Below are 20,711 nucleotides of genomic sequence, written 5' to 3'. Positions count from 1 at the left end.
ATTTTATTTTATTTGGTTTCTAAATTCTTCCTGATAAAATCATATTTTTTTTATTATTTTTTTTTCTAAAGTCTCCCTGAAAAAAAAAAAAAAAAAACAAACAAAAAAAACAGTGGGAGATTAATATTGGCCTTTCTGCTTGTGTGCCAGTCTTGACTCCTGGGTGTGCCATCTCTCTCTCTCTCTCTCTCTCTCTCTCCAATTGTGGTCCATAGAAAGCCTATATTTTTTTTCCTTGATTTGGGTTCCAAAATCTACCAGAGAAAATAACTACATCAATCATTGGTAGAAAAATATTGGCCTCTGGGCTTGTGTGCCACTCCTGACTCCTGTGTGCGTCATCTCTCAGTCAGTGGGCCATAGAACGCCTATTTTTGTTTTTATTTGTTTTATAAATTCTCCCTGAAAAAATCATTTTATTTTATTTGGTTTCTAAATTCTTCCTGATAAAATCATATTTTTTTTATTATTTTTTTTTCTAAAGTCTCCCTGAAAAAAAAAAAAAAAAAAACAGTGGGAGATTAATATTGGCCTTTCTGCTTGTGTGCCAGTCTTGACTCCTGGGTGTGCCATCTCTCTCTCTCTCTCTCTCTCTCTCTCCAATTGTGGTCCATAGAAAGCCTATGTTTTTTTTCCTTGATTTGGGTTCCAAAATCTACCAGAGAAAATAACTACATCAATCATTGGTAGAAAAATATTGGCCTCTGGGCTTGTGTGCCACTCCTGACTCCTGTGTGCGTCATCTCTCAGTCAGTGGGCCATAGAACGCCTATTTTTGTTTTTATTTGTTTTATAAATTCTCCCTGAAAAAATCATTTTATTTTATTTGGTTTCTAAATTCTTCCTGATAAAATCATATTTTTTTTATTATTTTTTTTTCTAAAGTCTCCCTGAAAAAAAAAAAAAAAAACAAACAAAAAAAACAGTGGGAGATTAATATTGGCCTTTCTGCTTGTGTGCCAGTCTTGACTCCTGGGTGTGCCATCTCTCTCTCTCTCTCTCTCTCTCTCTCCAATTGTGGTCCATAGAAAGCCTATATTTTTTTTCCTTGATTTGGGTTCCAAAATCTACCAGAGAAAATAACTACATCAATCATTGGTAGAAAAATATTGGCCTCTGGGCTTGTGTGCCACTCCTGACTCCTGTGTGCGTCATCTCTCAGTCAGTGGGCCATAGAACGCCTATTTTTGTTTTTATTTGTTTTATAAATTCTCCCTGAAAAAATCATTTTATTTTATTTGGTTTCTAAATTCTTCCTGATAAAATCATATTTTTTTATTATTTTTTTTTCTAAAGTCTCCCTGAAAAAAAAAAAAAAAACAAACAAAAAAAACAGTGGGAGATTAATATTGGCCTTTCTGCTTGTGTGCCAGTCTTGACTCCTGGGTGTGCCCTCTCTCTCTCTCTCTCTCTCTCTCTCCAATTGTGGTCCATAGAAAGCCTATATTTTTTTTCCTTGATTTGGGTTCCAAAATCTACCAGAGAAAATAACTACATCAATCATTGGTAGAAAAATATTGGCCTCTGGGCTTGTGTGCCACTCCTGACTCCTGTGTGCGTCATCTCTCAGTCAGTGGGCCATAGAACGCCTATTTTTGTTTTTATTTGTTTTATAAATTCTCCCTGAAAAAATATTTTTATTTTATTTGGTTTCTAAATTCTTCCTGATAAAATCATATTTTTTTTATTATTTTTTTTTCTAAAGTCTCCCTGAAAAAAAAAAAAAAAAAAAAAAAAAAAACAAACCCCCCCAAAAAATGGGAGATTAATATTGGCCTTTCTGCTTGTGTGCCAGTCTTGACTCCTGGGTGTGCCATCTCTCTCTCTCTCTCTCTCTCTCTCTCCAATTGTGGTCCATAAAAAGCCTATATTTTTTTTCCTTGATTTGGGTTCCAAAATCTACCAGAGAAAATAACTCCATCAATCATTGGTAGAAAAATATTGGCCTCTGGGCTTGTGTGCCACTCCTGATTCCTGTGTGCGTCATCTCTCACTCAGTGGCCCATAGAAAGCATATAGTTTGTTACATTTGTTTTCTAAATTCTCCCTGCAAAAATCTATTTTTTTTTTTTTGGGGGGGTTTCTAAAGTGTTCCTGAAAAAAATAAAAATAAAAAAAAAATAATAGTGTGACATTAATATTAACATTTGTGCTTCAGTGACAGTCCTGCGTGTGGGGCATCTCTCTAATTTGCAGCCACCAAAAAAAGAGTGTGTAACATTGGGCCTGATTTTCGCTGTGGTCTCACCAACCTGTAAAGGGGTAGCTAAATCATACTGAAGTTATAGCTCACCGTGTAAGTTGTGTGACTGCAACAAATAACGTTAGTTTGGTTACGTTTTTAAAACAATGAGGAAGTCTAGTGGAAGAGGTCGTGGCCGGGGGCGTTCATTGTCAGCTGGTAATGAGGGTAGTGGTAGTGGTGGAGCATCAGGTGGTCGTGGGGAAAAAAATATTGCACCTAAGTCTGGAGCTGTGGAGCCAGGTTCGTCGTCCGGCTACACAAGGCCTCGAACGCTCCCTTTTCTGGGATTAGGAAAACCGCTTTTAAAGCCGGAGCAGCAAGAGCAAGTTTTGGCTTATCTTGCTGACTCAGCCTCTAGCTCTTTTGCCTCCTCTCGTGAAACTGGTAAAAGTAAAAGCAGCGCGTCGTTAGTGGATGTTCACGGTCAGGGACAAGTCACTTCCTTGTCCTCTTCAGCAAAAACAACAACAGAGAAGAATGCAGCAGGCGACACAACGGGTTACTCCATGGAGCTCTTTACACATACCGTCCCTGGCTTAGAAAGTGAAGCAGTTAACAGTCCATGCCCATTACAAATTGAATCTGACATGGAGTGCACTGACGCACAGCCACAGCCAGACTACTATGCTGGTCCTTTGACTCAGACCACAACATTGCCCTCGCAGGGTGCTGATCAAGAATCAGACCCTGATGAGACTATGTTGCCCCATCACGAACGCTATACCACCGAACGACACGGTGACACAGACGAAGTTGCGCAGGAGGTACAAGAAGAGTTATTAGATGACCCAGTTCTTGACCCCGATTGGCAGCCATTGGGGGAACAGGGTGCAGGCGGCAGCAGTTCTGAAGCAGAGGAGGAGGAGGGGCCGCAGCAGGCATCAACATCGCCACAGGTTCCATCTGCCGGGCCCGTATCTTGCCCAAAACGCGTGGCAAAGCCAAAACCTGGTGGAGGACAGCGTGGCCATCCGGTTAAAGCTCAGTCTGCAATGCCTGAAAAGGTATCCGATGCTAGAAAGAGTGCAGTCTGGCATTTTTTTAAACAACATCCAATTGATCAGCGCAAAGTCATCTGTCAAAAATGTTCTACTTCCTTAAGCAGAGGTCAGAATCTGAAAAGTCTCAATACTAGTTGCATGCATAGACATTTAACCACCATGCATTTGAAAGCTTGGACTAACTACCAAACGTCCCTTAAGGTTGTTGCACCCTCGGCCAATGAAGCTAGTCATCAACGCAACATCCCTTCCGGCAGTGTAGGGCCACCATTTTCCGCACCACCTGCTGTATCTGTGCAGGTATCTTTGCCAGGCCAAAGCAGTCAGGGTCAGGGAATCACCAGTTTCGTAGTAGGAAACACTGCATCTAGGGCACCGGCGGCAACAATACCATCTCCCACCGTCTCTCAGTCTGCCATGTCCACCGGCACCCCCGCTAGTTCCACGATCTCCAGCTCTCCAGTCCAGCTCACCCTACATGAGACTATGGTTAGAAAAAGGAAATACTTAGCCTCGCATCCGCGTACACAGGGTTTGAACGCCCACATAGCTAGACTAATCTCGTTAGAGATGATGCCCTACCGGTTAGTTGAAAGCAAAGCTTTCAAAGACCTGATGGACTACGCTGTACCACGCTACGAGCTACCCAGTCGACACTTTTTTTCCAGAAAAGCCATCCCAGCCCTCCACCAGCATGTTAAAGAGCGCATCGTCCATGCACTCAGGCAATCTGTGAGCACAAAGGTGCACCTGACAACAGATGCATGGACCAGTAGGCATGGCCAGGGACGTTACGTGTCCATCACGGCACACTGGGTAAATGTGGTGGATTCAGGGTCCACAGGGGACAGCAAGTTTGGGACAGTTCTGCCTAGCCCACGGTCTAGTAAACAGTTGTCTGTAGCCGTTCGCACCCCCTCCTCCTCCTCCTCCTCCTCGTCCTCCTGCAGAAGCAAGAGCTCGTCCACAGACCGCAGTCGCACAAACACTCCATCCGCACCTGCCACTGTTGCACACCAGGTCTCCCATTATGGGGCAGCTACTGGCATACGTCAGCAGGCTGTATTGGCTATGAAGTGTTTGGGCGACAATAGACACACCGCGGAAGTTCTGTCCGAGTTCTTGCAGCAAGAAACGCAGTCGTGGCTGGGCACTGTAGATCTTGAGGCAGGCAAGGTAGTGAGTGATAACGGAAGGAATTTCATGGCTGCCATCTCCCTTTCCCAACTGAAACACATTCCTTGCCTGGCTCACACCTTAAACCTGGTGGTGCAGTGCTTCCTGAAAAGTTATCCGGGGTTATCCGACCTGCTCCTCAAAGTGCGTGGACTTTGCGCACATATCCGCCGTTCGCCTGTACACTCCAGCCGTATGCAGACCTATCAGCGTTCTTTGAACCTTCCCCAGCATCGCCTAATCATAGACGTTGCAACAAGGTGGAACTCAACACTGCACATGCTTCAGAGACTGTGCGAACAGAGGCGGGCTGTTATGTTTTTGTGGGAGGATACACATACACGGGCAGGCAGTAGGATGGCAGACATGGAGTTGTCAGGTGTGCAGTGGTCGAAGATTCAAGACATGTGTCAAGTCCTTCAGTGTTTTGAGGAATGCACACGGCTGGTTAGTGCAGACAACGCCATAATAAGCATGAGCATCCCCCTAATGCGTCTGCTGATGCAAAGTTTGACGCACATAAAGGATCAGGCGTCTGCACCAGAGGAAGAGGAAAGCCTTGATGACAGTCAGCGATTGTCTGGTCAGGGCAGTGTACATGACGAGGTACCGGGCGAAGAGGAGGTGGAGGATGAGGAGGATGATGGGGATGAGTATATTTTTAATGAGGAAGCTTTCCCGGGGGCACGGGAAATTGGTGGCGTGGCAAGGCCGGGTTCTGGTTTTTTGAGGGACACAAGTGACGTAGATTTGCCTGCAACTGCCCCTCAACCAAGCACAACCGCAGATTTGACAACGGGAACTTTGGCCCACATGGCGGATTATGCCTTGCGTATCCTCAAAAGGGACACACGCATTACAAAAATGATGAACGATGACGATTACTGGTTGGCCTGCCTCCTTGATCCTCGCTATAAAGGCAAATTGCAAAATATTATGCCACATGAGAACTTGGAACTAATATTAGCAACAAAACAATCAACTCTTGTTGACCGTTTGCTTCTGGCATTCCCTGCACACAGCGCCCGTGATCGTTCTCACACGAGCTCCAGGGGCCAGCAGACCAGAGGTGTTAGAGGGGCAGAAATCAGAAGTGGCGTTGGCCAGAGGGGTTTTCTGACCAGGTTGTGGAGTGATTTTTCTATGACCGCAGACAGGACAGGTACTGCAGCATCAATTCAAAGTGACAGGAGACAACATTTGTCCAGTATGGTTACAAACTATTTTTCATCCCTTATCGACGTTCTCCCTCAACCGTCATTCCCATTTGATTACTGGGCATCCAAATTAGACACCTGGCCAGAATTGGCAGAATATGCATTGCAGAAGCTTGCTTGCCCGGCAGCTAGTGTCCTATCAGAAAGAGTATTCAGTGCTGCAGGTTCAATACTAACAGAAAAAAGGACTCGTCTGGCTACCCAAAATGTAGATGATCTAACCTTCATTAAAATGAACCACAACTGGATTTCAAAATCTTTTGCCCCACCCTGACCGGCTGACACCTAGCTTTCCTATGAAAAGGTCTTGCCTGTGGACTATTCTGAATGACTTTTCCAATCTCGTAATTTTCTTCACCTGATTGTCCAGCATACGACATGTTTCCACCTCACGAAATGGCCAAACTCCCCACACGGGGCCGTGCTATCGCCACTTTGCGCTTGGACCCTTGAGAGTGCTGTTTGTCTGAAGAGGTGGGTGTGGCCGCTTTTGGTCGACGGCACTGCCACTGGGTCCCTCATAGTACAATAAAGTGTCTCTGGCGGTGGTGGTGCGCACCCAACGTCAGACACACCGTTGTAATATGAGGGGCCCTGTGCCTGTACCGCCGGCCACAAGACAGTTCCCCCCCCCAGCTCAAACAGTGCTCTACCACTAGCAAAATTATCTCTCACAGCTTCACCAATGTGTAGTCTAGGCGCTGACATCCTTCAATGCCTGGCACTGACAATACCATTGTTTTGACATTTTTGTTATGTTAGGCCTTCGAAGCCTGTCTGCGGTCCCTTCTTTCTACAACTACTACACTGACCAGGCCACTGCTGGCCGTGTTACCCTGGAACCAATTTAAAAGTGCCTACAGTCAGCCCAATTTTGTTATGTTAGGCCTTCGAAGACTGTCTGCCGTCACTCCTTCCACTAGACTTCCACTGACCAGACCACTGCTGCCCGTGTACCCCTGGAACCAATTTAAAAGTGCCTACAGCCAGCCCAAGTTTGTTATGTTAGGCCTTCGAAGCCTGTCTGCGGTCACTCCTTCCACTAGACTTCCACAGACCAGACCACTGCTGCCCGTGTACCCCTGGAACCAATTTAAAAGTGCCTACAGCCAGCCCAAGTTTGTTATGTTAGGCCTTGGAAGCCTGTCTGCGGTCACTCCTTCCACTAGACTTCCACTGACCAGACCACTGCTGCCCATGTACCCCTGGAACCAATTTAAAAGTGCCTACAGCCAGCCCAAGTTTGTTATGTTAGGCCTTGGAAGCCTGTCTGCGGTCACTCCTTCCACTAGACTTCCACTGACCAGACCACTGCTGCCCGTGTACCCCTGGAACCAATTTAAAAGTGCCTACAGCCAGCCCAAGTTTGTTATGTTAGGCCTTGGAAGCCTGTCTGCGGTCACTCCTTCCACTAGACTTCCACTGACCAGACCACTGCTGCCCGTGTACCCCTGGAACCAATTTAAAAGTGCCTACAGCCAGCCCAAGTTTGTTATGTTAGGCCTTCGAAGCCTGTCTGCGGTCACTCCTTCCACTAGACTTCCACAGACCAGACCACTGCTGCCCGTGTACCCCTGGAACCAATTTAAAAGTGCCTACAGCCAGCCCAAGTTTGTTATGTTAGGCCTTGGAAGCCTGTCTGCGGTCACTCCTTCCACTAGACTTCCACTGACCAGACCACTGCTGCCCGTGTACCCCTGGAACCAATTTAAAAGTGCCTACAGCCAGCCCAAGTTTGTTATGTTAGGCCTTGGAAGCCTGTCTGCGGTCACTCCTTCCACTAGACTTCCACTGACCATACACTGCTGCCCATGTACCCCTGGAACAAATTTAAAAGTGCCTACAGCCAGCCCAAGTTTGTTATGTTAGGCCTTCGAAGCCTGTCTGCGTCCCGTTCTTTCAACTACAACTACACTGACCAGGCCACTGATGGCCGTGTTCCCCTGGAACCAATTTTAACTTGCCTACAGCCAGCCCTATGTTATTATGTTAGGCCTTCGAAGCCTGTCTGCGTCCCGTTCTTTCAACTACAACTACACTGACCAGGCCACTGATGGCCGTGTTCCCCTGGAACCAATTTTAACTTGCCTACAGCCAGCCCAATGTTAGGCCTTTGATGCCTGTCTGCCGTCACTCCTTCCACTAGGCCTCCACTGACCTGTCTATTGCTGCCCGTGTACCCCTTGAACCAACATCATTAAATATAAAAAAAATTAATTTGATTATAAAAAATAAGATCGTGTTGAGATCTCAAATGCAGACATTTTAACAATCAAAACAAACACACAACAAATATCTGGAACTGTACTACAAAGGTCCAACAGCTACAATTTCTTTCTCCTGCAAGAAGTTAACTGAAAGTTTTTTGGAGTTGTTAACACAGATATGGCATCCACCGAGTGTTGTCCTGTCCCGTCTCCTTTAAATTATTTCCAATAAGATGTTAAACTATTAATTTAATAAAATCAATAATTAAAAAAATAATAGAGTAAGTCAAAAGCACATTGCAAATAAACATTAATTACAAATCAAGAAGCATGGCGCGTCCGAGGGTGAGTAGATACCGAATAAGAATATAATCACCCTCGGACGCGCAATGCTTATTTAAAACAGCCTTCCTTCCTAAGAATCAGCCCTTCCGTGGTGTAGAGAGAGGTTGTGTTACACTCCAAGGTGTTCCCCAGGTTGCCTTTCCTGAGCTTCGATCTTCCGGCTCTCGTTTAGTAGCTGTTGGAAACTACGCTGCATTAGGCCTACTAATTGTGTATGGGTGAAACAGTGGCGCATCTGCGGTCCCTCCTTCCACTAGGCCTCCACTGACCTGTCTACTGCGGCCCGTGTACCCCTTGAACCAACCTAATAAAATATTTAAAAAATTAATTTGATTATAAAAAATAAGATCGTGTTGAGATCTCAAATGCAGACATTTTAACAATCAAAACAAACACACAACAAATATCTGGAACTGTACTACAAAGGTCCAACAGCTACAATTTCTTTCTCCTGCAAGAAGTTAACTGAAAGTTTTTTGGAGTTGTTAACACAGATATGGCATCCACCGAGTGTTGTCCTGTCGCGTCTCCTTTAAATTATTTCCAATAAGATGTTAAACTATTAATTTAATAAAATCAATAATTAAAAAAATAATTGAGTAAGTCAAAAGCACATTGCAAATAAACATTAATTACAAATCAAGAAGCATGGCGCGTCCGAGGGTGAGTAGATACCGAATAAGAATATAATCACCCTCGGACGCGCAATGCTTATTTACAACAGCCTTCCTTCCTAAGAATCAGCCCTTTCGTGGTGTAGAGAGAGGTTGTGTTACACTCCAAGGTGTTCCCCGGGTTGCCTTTCATGAGCTTCGATCTTCCGGCTCTCGTTTAGTAGTTGGTGGAAACTACGCTGCATTAGGCCTACAAATTTGGTATGGGGTGTAGAGACAGGTTGTGTTACACTCCAAGGTTTTCACCAGGTTGCCTTTCCTGAGCTTCGATCTTCATGCTCTCGTTTAGTAGTTGTAGAAAAGTACGCTGCATTAGGCCTACAAAATGGGTATGGGGTGGAGAGAGATGGTGTGTTACACTCCAAGGTGTTCCCCAGGTTGCCTTTCCTGAGCTTCGATCTTCATGCTCTCGTTTAGTAGGTGTCGGAAAGTAGGCTGCATTAGGCCTAAAAAATGGGGAATGGGGTGGAGAGAGATGGTGTGTTACACTCCAAGGTGTTCCCCAGGTTTCCTTGCCATTGCTTCGGTCTTCCGACTCTCGTTTAGTAGTTGTAGAAAAGTACACTGCATTAGGCCTAAAAAATGGGTATGGGGTGGAGAGAGATGGTGTGTTACACTCCAAGGTGTTCCCCAGGTTGCCTTTCCTGAGCTTCGATCTTCATGCTCTCGTTTAGTAGGTGTCGGAAAGTAGGCTGCATTAGGCCTACAAATTGGGTATGGGGTGGAGAGAGATGGTGTGTTACACTCCAAGGTGTTCCCCAGGTTGCCTTTCCTGAGCTTCGATCTTCATGCTCTCGTTTAGTAGGTGTCGGAAAGTAGGCTGCATTAGGCCTACAAATTGGGTATGGGGTGGAGAGAGATGGTGTGTTACACTCCAAGGTGTTCCCCAGGTTTCCTTGCCATTGCTTCGGTCTTCCGACTCTCGTTTAGTAGTTGTAGAAAAGTACACAGCATTAGGCCTACAAAATGGGTATGGGGTGGAGAGAGATGGTGTGTTACACTCCAAGGTGTTCCCCAGGTTGCCTTTCCTGAGCTTCTATCTTCAGGCTCTCATTAAATTGTGGTTAAATGGAACAACTGCATTTGGCGTACTAGTTGGTTTGGGGCCTACTATCGGTGTCTGCCACTCCTTGCTGTTCTCCTGGTTTCCTGTCCTGAAATTCCATTTTCAGCCTCTCGTTAAGTAGTTGTTAATGTTAGACTGCATTTGGCCTACTAGTTGGGTTGGGGCCTACTATCGGTGTCTGCCACTCCTTGCTGTTCTCCTCCACTGAACAAAGCTGTGCCGCCTGTTTACTACGGTTGCCAATTTTGAACTGCATTTCGACTACTTACTGATTTGGCCCTACTCTCTGTGTCAGCCTCTCATTCCAGTTGTCCTCCACTGCAATGCCCCCTGGTTATTCCTGTGTTACCAATTTTGAACTGCATTTAGCCCACTTTCTTCTTTGGGCCTATATCTGTGTTTCCACTTCATCGTGCCCATTGCCCAGCCAGTGATAGATGAGTCTGCTGGTACATTGACCCATAACGCAACATTCCCCGTGCACGCTACACAACAACATTGTGACCCTGCTGAAAGTCAGGTTGCTCTTCCCGCATACCATACCACCTTACACGGGGACAAAGAGGAAGGTGCAGATGAAAGTGCAGGTTCCTTCATCAGGTGGGGGGAGGAATACTAGTTGGCGACGTCACTGGCACAGGGCCTCTCATAGTACGCAAAAGTGTTGCTGCCGGTGGGAGGCGCCCCCGCCGTGCAAACACACCGCTGTACTTTGAGGGGCCCTGTGCCAGCGCCAATGCCAACGAGTGGGCCCCCCCTGCTTGCTCAGGTTCACAGCACTTGCAAAGTTGAAATACTTACCTCTCCCTGCTCCACTGCCGTGACGTGGTCCAGATTTCCTGGGCCCACTAATTACTTGAACCAGCCCTACCCCCCACAACTTTAGCCAAATGACCCCCAATTTCAAATGCCTTCCAATTATTATAAGGTAAATTACGCTTGACAAGCTTCATTAAGAAGAATGGATGGTTTTGACATTAAAATGGGTACTCTAGGTGTTTTCCTGGCCCCCACTCACTGCCGACTATGCTGCCCCATTGACTTGCATTGGGTTTCGTGTTTCGGTCGATCCCGACTTTACGTCATAATCGGCCGATTTCACTCGACCCGACTTTGGACATAGTCGAGTTTCGCAAAACCCGGCTCGACTCTAAAAAGGTCAAGGTCGCTCAACTCTAGTCATCAAAGTTAAAATGATAGACTACCTCTTTAAGTTATTTATGGTTAAATGGCATTTAATATTCATGTCTACAAATGTATCAAAAACAAGTGAAAAGAAGAGAAATGGAAAAAAAAAAGTGTGCGGTTGTGAAAACTAGAAAAGCATAAATAGACCTGTTGGCTCTATAGACCCGCTGGGCCAATAGTTCAAATTAATTTGCAAAGTGGAACATCAGCAGATTGCTTATTATGTTGTCATGTTCCAGTGTAGTACGTAGCTACAAAGAAAATGTCACATCAGAAATATTTCAAATGCTCTGAACATTTTTTTCATACCTATTGTGGACTTTTGTGTTAGCCCACTAAAAGGAAATGGCAGCCTGTAATGAAATTATTGTACATAGGCTCATTCCACAATAGACTGGAAATCACTTAGTTGTAACCTACGGTCACTCGTATTGTGGGTTTTTTCCTGCTTTTATTTTTCTTTTGAATAATGCTAAGTCTTTTAAAAGCTTTTTGTTATTTTCAGAGACAGAATCATTTTGATGACAAAGTATAACAATAGTACTGATCAGTGATGTTTTATTAAGTAAGGTTTTAAGGAGATGCCAATTATAGTCCAATGTGGGAACAGGCAGATATGTAATTTTAATTCCATTACTTTACAGATGAACAAAACATTATTAAAAAAACTTCACTTTCTGTCATTTGAAAAGGTGAAATGAGCTGGGGAAAAAATGAGAAAACTAAAATTTAAAATGTGGAGAAGAGGGAATGCTATATATAAAAGCTGAATCAATGGCCGGTACATTAAATGATAAACTGATTAACTAAATTATATTCTAATAGTAAATATGTATTTATGATGTACAGTTGTGGCCAAAAGTATTGACACCCCTGCAATTCTGTCAGATAATACTCAGTTTCTTCCTGAAAATGATTGCAATTACAAATTCTTTGGTATTATTATCTTCATTTAATTTGTCTTAAATGAAAAAAAACACAAATGAGAATGAAGCTTTGTCTCATTGTCTGTGTCTTCAGAAATCCAACTGTACATGGATAATATCGGAGTGCAATCCGATGTTTAAATGCACCCATAGACTTGAATGGGCGTGCATGTGATGCAATTTGCGGAGCATGCTCAAACAACCACACCCATCAGCCAATGGAGCACTATTAGGCTATGCTCTTACAATGAGCTTTTCGTGAGTTTTTGATGTTGAAGGCTTTCTCCACCATTTCTGCCCCCCATTAAGTAAAATAGGTTAATTGAGCTTTTCTGAAAATCTGCAACATCAAAAGTTCACAAAATACTCATCATGGGAACATAGCCTTAATGTAGAAGTACTAGATGTTACCTATACGTAGTTTATTAAACTATGCAACTACTAGTCCAATTTTGCTCTACATTATTCTATACATTTAGCACAACCACCCCATTGGTGTTTGGGAAATTCATGTAATTTCCAAGAGCTACTTATGGTGACTAGTTTCAGTATTATTGCTTCAGGCAGTGTGCTTTGTTTGATTGTCCTCATTCTCATGGATCAAAATTATCCATAGAAGACTATAGGTCCATTTAAATCACAGACAGCAGACAAATGGTATGAGGGTGCAATCCATGTGCTTTCTGTGATTAACATTGCAATAAAAAAGGAGCTTTGCAAATTAATTACTTAGTCTTTTTTTTCATGTGGGAAAATCACTCATGGTAAAATTCACTCTGACCAAATGCTGAAAATCATATGAAAAATACTAATGACTCTAGAACAGTTTGTTTGCTTTTGTGTAAAATTACTGATGTCTGAATGAGGCCTTAGCTACAGTATCCCCAGGTCCAATACAGAAAATGTAGTACGGCTAGGTTCCCACATCAGTTTTTCAAGGTGTTTTCTGCATCAAAAAATGTGTAAACAATAATTTTCAAAGTACACTGGTCCACTATAACAACTGATTGGTCAGATATCACAGACAGTCATGCTGGATCTGGCTGTAGAAGGTCATTGCGATTAGATCTACAAGCATCTTCTTGATTTTTGCATCTCTGTTATGGAGTGATATTCTTCTCAATCTATGACCAACAGTTACCTCCACCTTTTGCTGCTAATTAACACACCCTTGCTGAAGTTTAAAATACCTTCAGTCTCTTCAGAAAGATGCTGGTGTTAGCTCAATTTCCCTCTGTCTGGTTGGAAGTACTGGCAGTCGGCTAGTGTCTACTTGGAGTACTCTTGGAGGATTGTGGTGTGTTTTCTTGGTGTATGCCTTCATTTGTCCACCCTCTCTGTCTTTAATTGTAGTGGGGCAGACCCTGTCCCTCCCTATTCAGGGCCTATCGCTTGGGTCAGGCAGGGATTAGATTCCTGCTCAGTGGTAGGTGTGGAACCTGTTTAGGGACATCGGGCGAGATAGGGTGTTGTTAGATCTGCCTAGGGGTCTCCACTCCCCCCTTCCCTAGTGTTTGGACTTCCTCTCCCTCTCCCAGTTGTTGAGCACCTTAATTCTTCCTCACCCAGCGTGACAAGTAAAGATGATTACATTTTGAAATTCAGGCTGAATTGTGATGGTTAGGTAGCAGATGATGTGGGGGGATTAGTATAAAGTAGCCTTTACTAACAACAGTCAAAGACAGGACAACCAGTGAACAGTGACAGACCCATGGGTGCTGAAGGCTCATGGATGCATGTAGAAAGGAAAGGATTTCTAATCTGATTTAATATACAAATGGCATTAATTGCTGAAAAATGTAATACCGGGTAACGGTAGATAGGGAACCGTGGGGCAATGGAAGTAGTTGGTCTGGACTGACAAATTAAGTTTCCTCTCAAATAATAATAATAATCTTTATTTTTATATAGCGCTAACATATTCCGCAGCACTTTACAGGTTGCACACATTATCATCGCTGTTTCCACTGGGGCTCACAATCTAAATTCCCTGTCAGTATGTCTTTGGAATGTGGGAGGAAACCAGAGAACCCGGAGGAAACCCACACAAACACGGAGAGAACATACAAACTCTTTGCAGATGACCTTGGTGGGGTTTGAACCCAGGACTCGAGCGCTGCAAGGCTGCTGTGCTAACCACTGCGCCACCGTGCTTACAGTCAGTTCTTATTCTTTATATTATTATTATTTTTATTATTATTATTACTTTATTTATAAAAAAAGAGCATAATTGATTCCTTGGTGCTGTACATGAGAAGGGATATATGTTCATCTCTTACCTGGTAAGTAGAAATAGATAAGACTTTCTGATCATCTTTTAGTTATTTTTTGGGTGGTAGAATGCAATAAAGGGAAGAAAAAAGATGAGGCAGTGGCATTAAGAAACTCAAGGTCCTGTCATTCAAGTGAATAGTACTTTTACTTCCTTTTTGGTGGTGTCTTTCTTTTTAGGTGGACACAATGGAATAGTCTACTACACTATTCTGCCTAAAACTTTTGTATGTTGAACTTTTTTTGACTCATTGCGTGCAACGGCTCCATTGGAGGCACAACCTAATCCCATGTTCTGGAACTCAGATGGAAGTCCCAGACAGAATAAGGGATGGGGGACATGCAATGCTGAGCACAGATGCAGTTTTTTCCCATGCTTCATAGTGAGAGGGGACAAACCTATCATCTGTATTGCTTACACTGCTTGTCTAATAAGCTCAGAAGAGGGATGTATTGTATAGCTGGTATACTGAGGGGGAATGACAGCTGCCACAATAGTTGGTAATGAAGCTGGCAAAGTAAGGAGTGTTGTGGCTGACATAATAAGGCTGGGTTCACATTGCGTTAGTGGGTGTCCGCTGATGGAATCCGTTACATGGCGCAATTAACGCTATGTAACGGATCTGTTAGCGCACTCTTTGATCGCAATGTATCGAACGCATTGCTAACGTATGCCATTTTTGGCATTCGTTAGCGATGTCCCATTATTTTCTGATGGACCTCGAATGCTGCTTGCAGCGTTCGAGGTCCGTTTCTTGCTAGCGCAGATCGGGCATCTGAGCTAGCGGGATCGGGCATCTGCGCTAGCGGGATCGCGAAACGCAATCCCTTTTTGTACACTGCGTTAGCGCATTTCGTTAGCGTATGCGCTAAACGGATTGCACTAGTGTAATGTGAACCTAGCCTAAGGGGCACTGTTGCTGATATATATATAGGCAGCATTGTGGATGGGAAGGATTGTGGCTTTCATGATAAAGGGCACTATGGCTGACATAGTAAGGGACTGTATGACTAGCATACAGTAGTAAGGGTTGCTGATTGAGGTATACTGTAGGAATGTTGTGACTTGTTCAGGGGCATTGAGGCTGATAAAGAGTAATATTGCTTTCAAAGTAAGGGGTAAAATGAGAAGCAATCATGCAAACTAAGTAAGGAGCACTGTAAGTAGCACTATAAAAGCAAAATGTCTGGCTTAATTCCAAATTACACTGTATTGCTTTCACTTTTTGTGCTTCTAGTAATGATAACGTCCAGTGCGCTTATACTCCCGAAAATGATGGTGTATCTGTGTGAACTAGATGGTGGCCCGATTCTATCGCATCGGGTATTCTAGAATATGCATGTCCACGTAGTATATTGCCAAGCCACGCAGTATATTGCCCAGTCACGTAGTATATTGCCCTGCCACGTAGTATATTGCCCAGCCACGTAGTATATTGCATAGCCCACGTAGTATATTGCCCAGTCACGTAGTATATTGCCCAGCCACGTAGTATATTGCCCAGCCACGTAGTATATTGCCCAGTCACATAGTATATTGCCCAACCACGTAATATATTGCCCAGTCACGCAGTATATTGCACAGCCAAGTATTATATTGCCCAGCCACTTAGTATATTGCACAGTCACGTAGTATATTGCCCAGTGATGTAGTATATTGCCCAGCCACATAGTATATTGCCCAACCACGTAGTATATTGCCCAGCCACGTAGTATATTGCCCAGCCACATAGTATATTGCCCAACCACGTAGTATATTGCCCAGCCACGTAGTATATTGCCCAGTCACATAGTATATTGCCCAGCAACGTAGTATATTGCCCAACCACGTAGTATATTGCCCAGCCACGTAGTATATTGCACAGTCACGTAGTATATTGCCCAGCCACATAGTATATTGCCCAACCACGTAGTATATTGCCCAGTGACGTAGTATATTGCCCAGCCACATAGTATATTGCCCAATGACGTAGTATACAGCACAGAGCCACGTAATATATTGCCCAGTTATGTAGTATATTGCACAGTGACGTAGTATACAGCACAGAGCCACGTAGTATACTGCCCAGTTACGTAGTATATTGCACAGCGACATAGTATACAGCACAGAGCCATGTAGTATATTGGCCAGTCACGTAGTATATTGCCCAGTTACGTAGTATATTGCACAGCGACATAGAATACAGCACAGAGCCATGTAGTATATTGGCCAGTCACGTAGCATATTGCCCAGTGATGTAGTATACAGCACAGAGCCACGTAGTATATTGCACAGTGAAGTAGTACACAGCACAGAGTCACGTAGTATATTGGCCAGTCACGTAGTATATTGCCCAGCTACGTATTATATTGCCCAGCCAGGTTCGTCACAGTTTAAAAAATAAAAAATAAACATATACTCACCTTTCCGAGGGCCCCTTGTAGTCCACGGCAGCTTCCGGTCCCAGGGTTGGTATGTATGAGCGCAGGACCTGTAATGACGTCGTGGTCACATGACGTCATGGCAGGTCCTTCTCCCATACCATCTTTGCCACCGGAACCTGAAATGGAAGATGGCGGCCAGCGCAAGCGACTACGGAGGGTGAGTATAACAGGTTTTTTTTTTTAAATTATTTTTAGCATTACATTTTTTACTATTGATGCCGCATAGGCAGCGTCAATAGTAAAAAGTTGGGGACACACAGGGTTAATAGCGGCGGTAACGGAGTGCGTTTACCTGCGATATAACGCGGTCCGTTACAGCCGGCATTAACCATGTGTTAGCTGTGAACGGAGGGGAGTATGCGGGCGACAGGCACTGACTGCGGGGAGGAAGGAGCGGCCATTTTCTTCTGGACTGTGCCCGTCGCTGATTGGTCGCGGCAGCCATGACAGGCAGCTGGCGAGACCAATCAGCGAATGAATAACCGTGACAGACAGACAGACAGAAGGACAGACGGAAAAACCCTTAGACAATCATATAGTAGATAATAGTAATAACTCTTTCTATCGACTTCACCTTTATTAGCAGTTGACGATATGCTGGGATATTTTTGGATTACTTATGTCTACAACAGATGAAAATGAATAAACATTCCCAATGTTTTCCCATGTTTTAGTGTAACCATTTTCTTCAATGTTTTAATAAGGATTGTATAAATATAACCTCTAATGACTGTGTAATAGGAACACTCTCATAAGGCTGCGATGGCTCTGTCAGGGCCATAATGAGAAAAGATGAGCAGATCTCGGTGGCTAAATGCTGGCCAGGAACATCCCTGCATTATGCATATATAGTGCATTTTCAAATCCACCCTGGGAAGTGCTTTATCATAGTTATGCTAATATTTGGTTTTCGATTAAGCCTGTATACTTTGAAAGGTCAAAACAAAAGAATCTGTTACAGTTGCCATACAATGTACACCTAATTTGTGCAAGTATGTTTTATCTCTTGGCTCAGAATTGGATTTTCCTAATATGTGATATATTAATTTAGATGCTATAACAAAAAACCTTGATTTTATTGAGTTCAAAATGAAATAATAATTACTTTTCTTTAATTGCCAGGAAAACAAAAAGGGTCTTATGCATTAGATGCTGATCATTCTATGTCTGTAGTGGACCTTGGAGTTAATTACCAGTAGACATCGCCAATGTATATCTCTAATGACAAACATCACTGTATTCAGAAATATTGGAAATCGTCATCCATGGACCCCTACTAATAAAAAAAATTAAGTGAGTTGCCCCCTTTTACACTTCTACATGGCTCATAGCAATTCAAACCTCTGGACATATAAAGAAGGGCTGAATCTTTTCCGCTAAGAAGCATCCATAAGACTGAATTTAGCCCTGGAGGGTAAAATTAGCATTAGTTGTTAGGGGTCAATGATAGAAAAATATCCTATCACAAAGTAAAGCCAACAATGGAAATTCCAAATAATTAACATGCAGACATAAAGTTTTAATCAATATATTTAAAAAAAAAGTAAACATTTCAATTTTTATTTCATAAATCAATAGTACACATGAAAATAAGCAACTTTCTATCTTCAGAGAAATCTACTTCTTTATCTGCCAAAAGTGATCATTCATTATCAAAATTCCGACTTCTGAGGAAAAATCTGTATTCAGTGAAGACTTTCCCATTACTGAGATAGGAGATTGCGGCTGCTATTGATACAATTCTACATAGATGGTTGGAGGAGGAGATAGAGGCAGAGCTCTTTCCCCTCTGTCCTTCTATCTACATAGAATTGTATCAATAGCAGCCGCCATCTCCTATCTTAGTAATGGGTAAGTCTTCATTGAATACTGATTTTACCCCATTGGTTTTCATAGTGAATTTAATTTTTTGCACTTATATATTGGCAGATCTATGAGCAGATCCTTTTGCTCCAAGTGCACATAGGCCTGATTTTTGCAAGTATGTAGCAATTCACCAATAAAAATGTATGGACCCTAACTTTATCTGAGCATGTATGTGGTTTAATTGACTTTCTGCCTATATCGACAGGTGTCATTGTTTTCAATCTACTTGTGACGCTGGTAATGAGAGAGGCAGTATTCCAATATTACTTGGTGACACCTGTGCTTCCCAGCCAGTAATTCTGGTATAGCTACAAATTTTGGTGCCACATAGCCAGGAATTATGAATGTGAGTGCTGTTGAGCTGTTCAGCAGGATTAATTAGTTCTCTACTGTTGCCTTTGGACAGTACCCTACCCAACTAAAACTTCAAGCAATCTGGTGAGAGCTGACAATTATTGATAGGGTTGGCAGAAGGCACCGAGTATATATATATGTAAAAATAGGTGCGTTCGCAACCCGGGGTCCACCATGCAGCAGAGGAACCTGATGCTGGCAAATGGCAGCGCTATATGGCGGTATAAACGAACTCTGTTAAGTCCACAGATTAGCTAGAAACAAGATACTGTGCCATGTTAGCGTCACAGGGGAACACAGCTAACTGCTAAACTGATGGCAGTCAGTGGTCATGCACCAGAAAAGCACACAAACACTCCTCACCAGAGGTGACGATATTCTAGGGGCTTACTTCAGCCAGGTCCCTGAATACATACATTCAAAACTCCTCATCGGAGGTGCTGGTATTCTAGGGGCTTATTTCAGCTGGGTCTCTGAATACATACAGGCGCGACCACAAATAACAAGTTCAAGACACGAGTTGATACTAGCGCATGGCCGTGCGGCAATGCAAACCTTTTATAGCTGCAGCACCTTCAGGACCTTCCTAGGGAACCAATGGAAGTTGCTGCAATACCAGACCAAATTCAGGACCTTCCTGGAGGACCAATGGGAGCTGCAGCAGTACTTGAGCATGTGACCCTTGACCTCCAATGAGAGGTCTTACCTTGGGCATGCTCAGTGTGTGCAAAGCAGGACTTACCCCCAGAAAAGCCTGCTCGCTGCTGACCAGTGCAGGCTACAACAGCAGAGCCTGGAAAGGCAGCAGTAACCCTTTGCACATTATCAGACTGAGTAAGATGCTGGGACCAATGTCTCCGCTGAGCAGGCTTCACTGCAGCTGATGCAGAATGGGAGACCGCAGCAGATGTGGTTCGATATTCCCCCTGTGCAGCAGCGGGAACTCGACTCCTAACATTACCCCCCTCCTAGGGCCCCTCCTCCTTCGGCCTCGCTACACTCAAAGGCAGCAATGAGCAGCGGAGCACGAATATTCTCAACAAGCTCCCAGGACCTGTCCTCTGGGCTGTAACCCTTCCAGTCCACGAGATAATATTTCTTGCCACGTACCACCTTGCTCCCCATGATATCATTCACCTCAAACTCATCCATGGATGAACCCGATGTCCCGGCAGATGACTCGGAAAACCGGGATAAATAGACAGGCTTTAAGAGAGAAATGTGAAAGGTTTCGGTGATACCAAGGCGCGGAGGAATAGCCAAATGGTAGACCACAGGGTTGACCTGTTCCAGAACCTTGAAAGGTCCTATGTAGCGAGGCACAAACTTAGTGGACTCAACTCACAGACTGATGTTACGGGCGGAGAGCTACACTAAGTCACCAGGAGCAAATGTCGGAGCGGGGCGCCGGTGTGCATCAGCAGAAACCCTCATTCTCTCCCTTGAGGCCCGAATAGCATCCTGTGTGCGGTCCCAAATGTCACATGCCTCCACCGCTCAGTCTGCCACCCTAGAATCAGTGGATGACACAGGCATGGGCACAGGAACACGTGGATGCTGGCTGTAATTAAGGAGAAAAGTGTCATGGTCAGGACATGGTTAATGTCCTGTCAGGGTTAATTTTTGCTAGCCTCTTTTCTATATTGGGAGGGGTATTTATACTCGCTCCTAGCCTGGTTTCTCTGTCAGCTATAGATTCTGTTTCTGTCTGTATGCGTGACTCCTGGATTGTGTGCCTGGTTTGCATAGCG

General features: G+C 43.9%; 1 protein-coding gene across 1 annotated transcript in view; it reads right to left on the bottom strand.

Moving 5' to 3' along the window:
- The window catches only part of CLSTN2 (calsyntenin 2), a 1,726,577-nt gene that overhangs the window by 917,240 nt on the left and 788,626 nt on the right, over positions 1-20,711 (bottom strand). The window lies entirely within an intron of this gene.

Source organism: Ranitomeya imitator, chromosome 5 (genome assembly GCF_032444005.1).
Source record: "Ranitomeya imitator isolate aRanImi1 chromosome 5, aRanImi1.pri, whole genome shotgun sequence".
In the NCBI taxonomy this organism is placed as follows: domain Eukaryota; kingdom Metazoa; phylum Chordata; class Amphibia; order Anura; family Dendrobatidae; genus Ranitomeya; species Ranitomeya imitator.
Note: the sequence above shows the minus strand (reverse complement) of the source record. Positions and strands in the feature narration are given on the sequence as shown.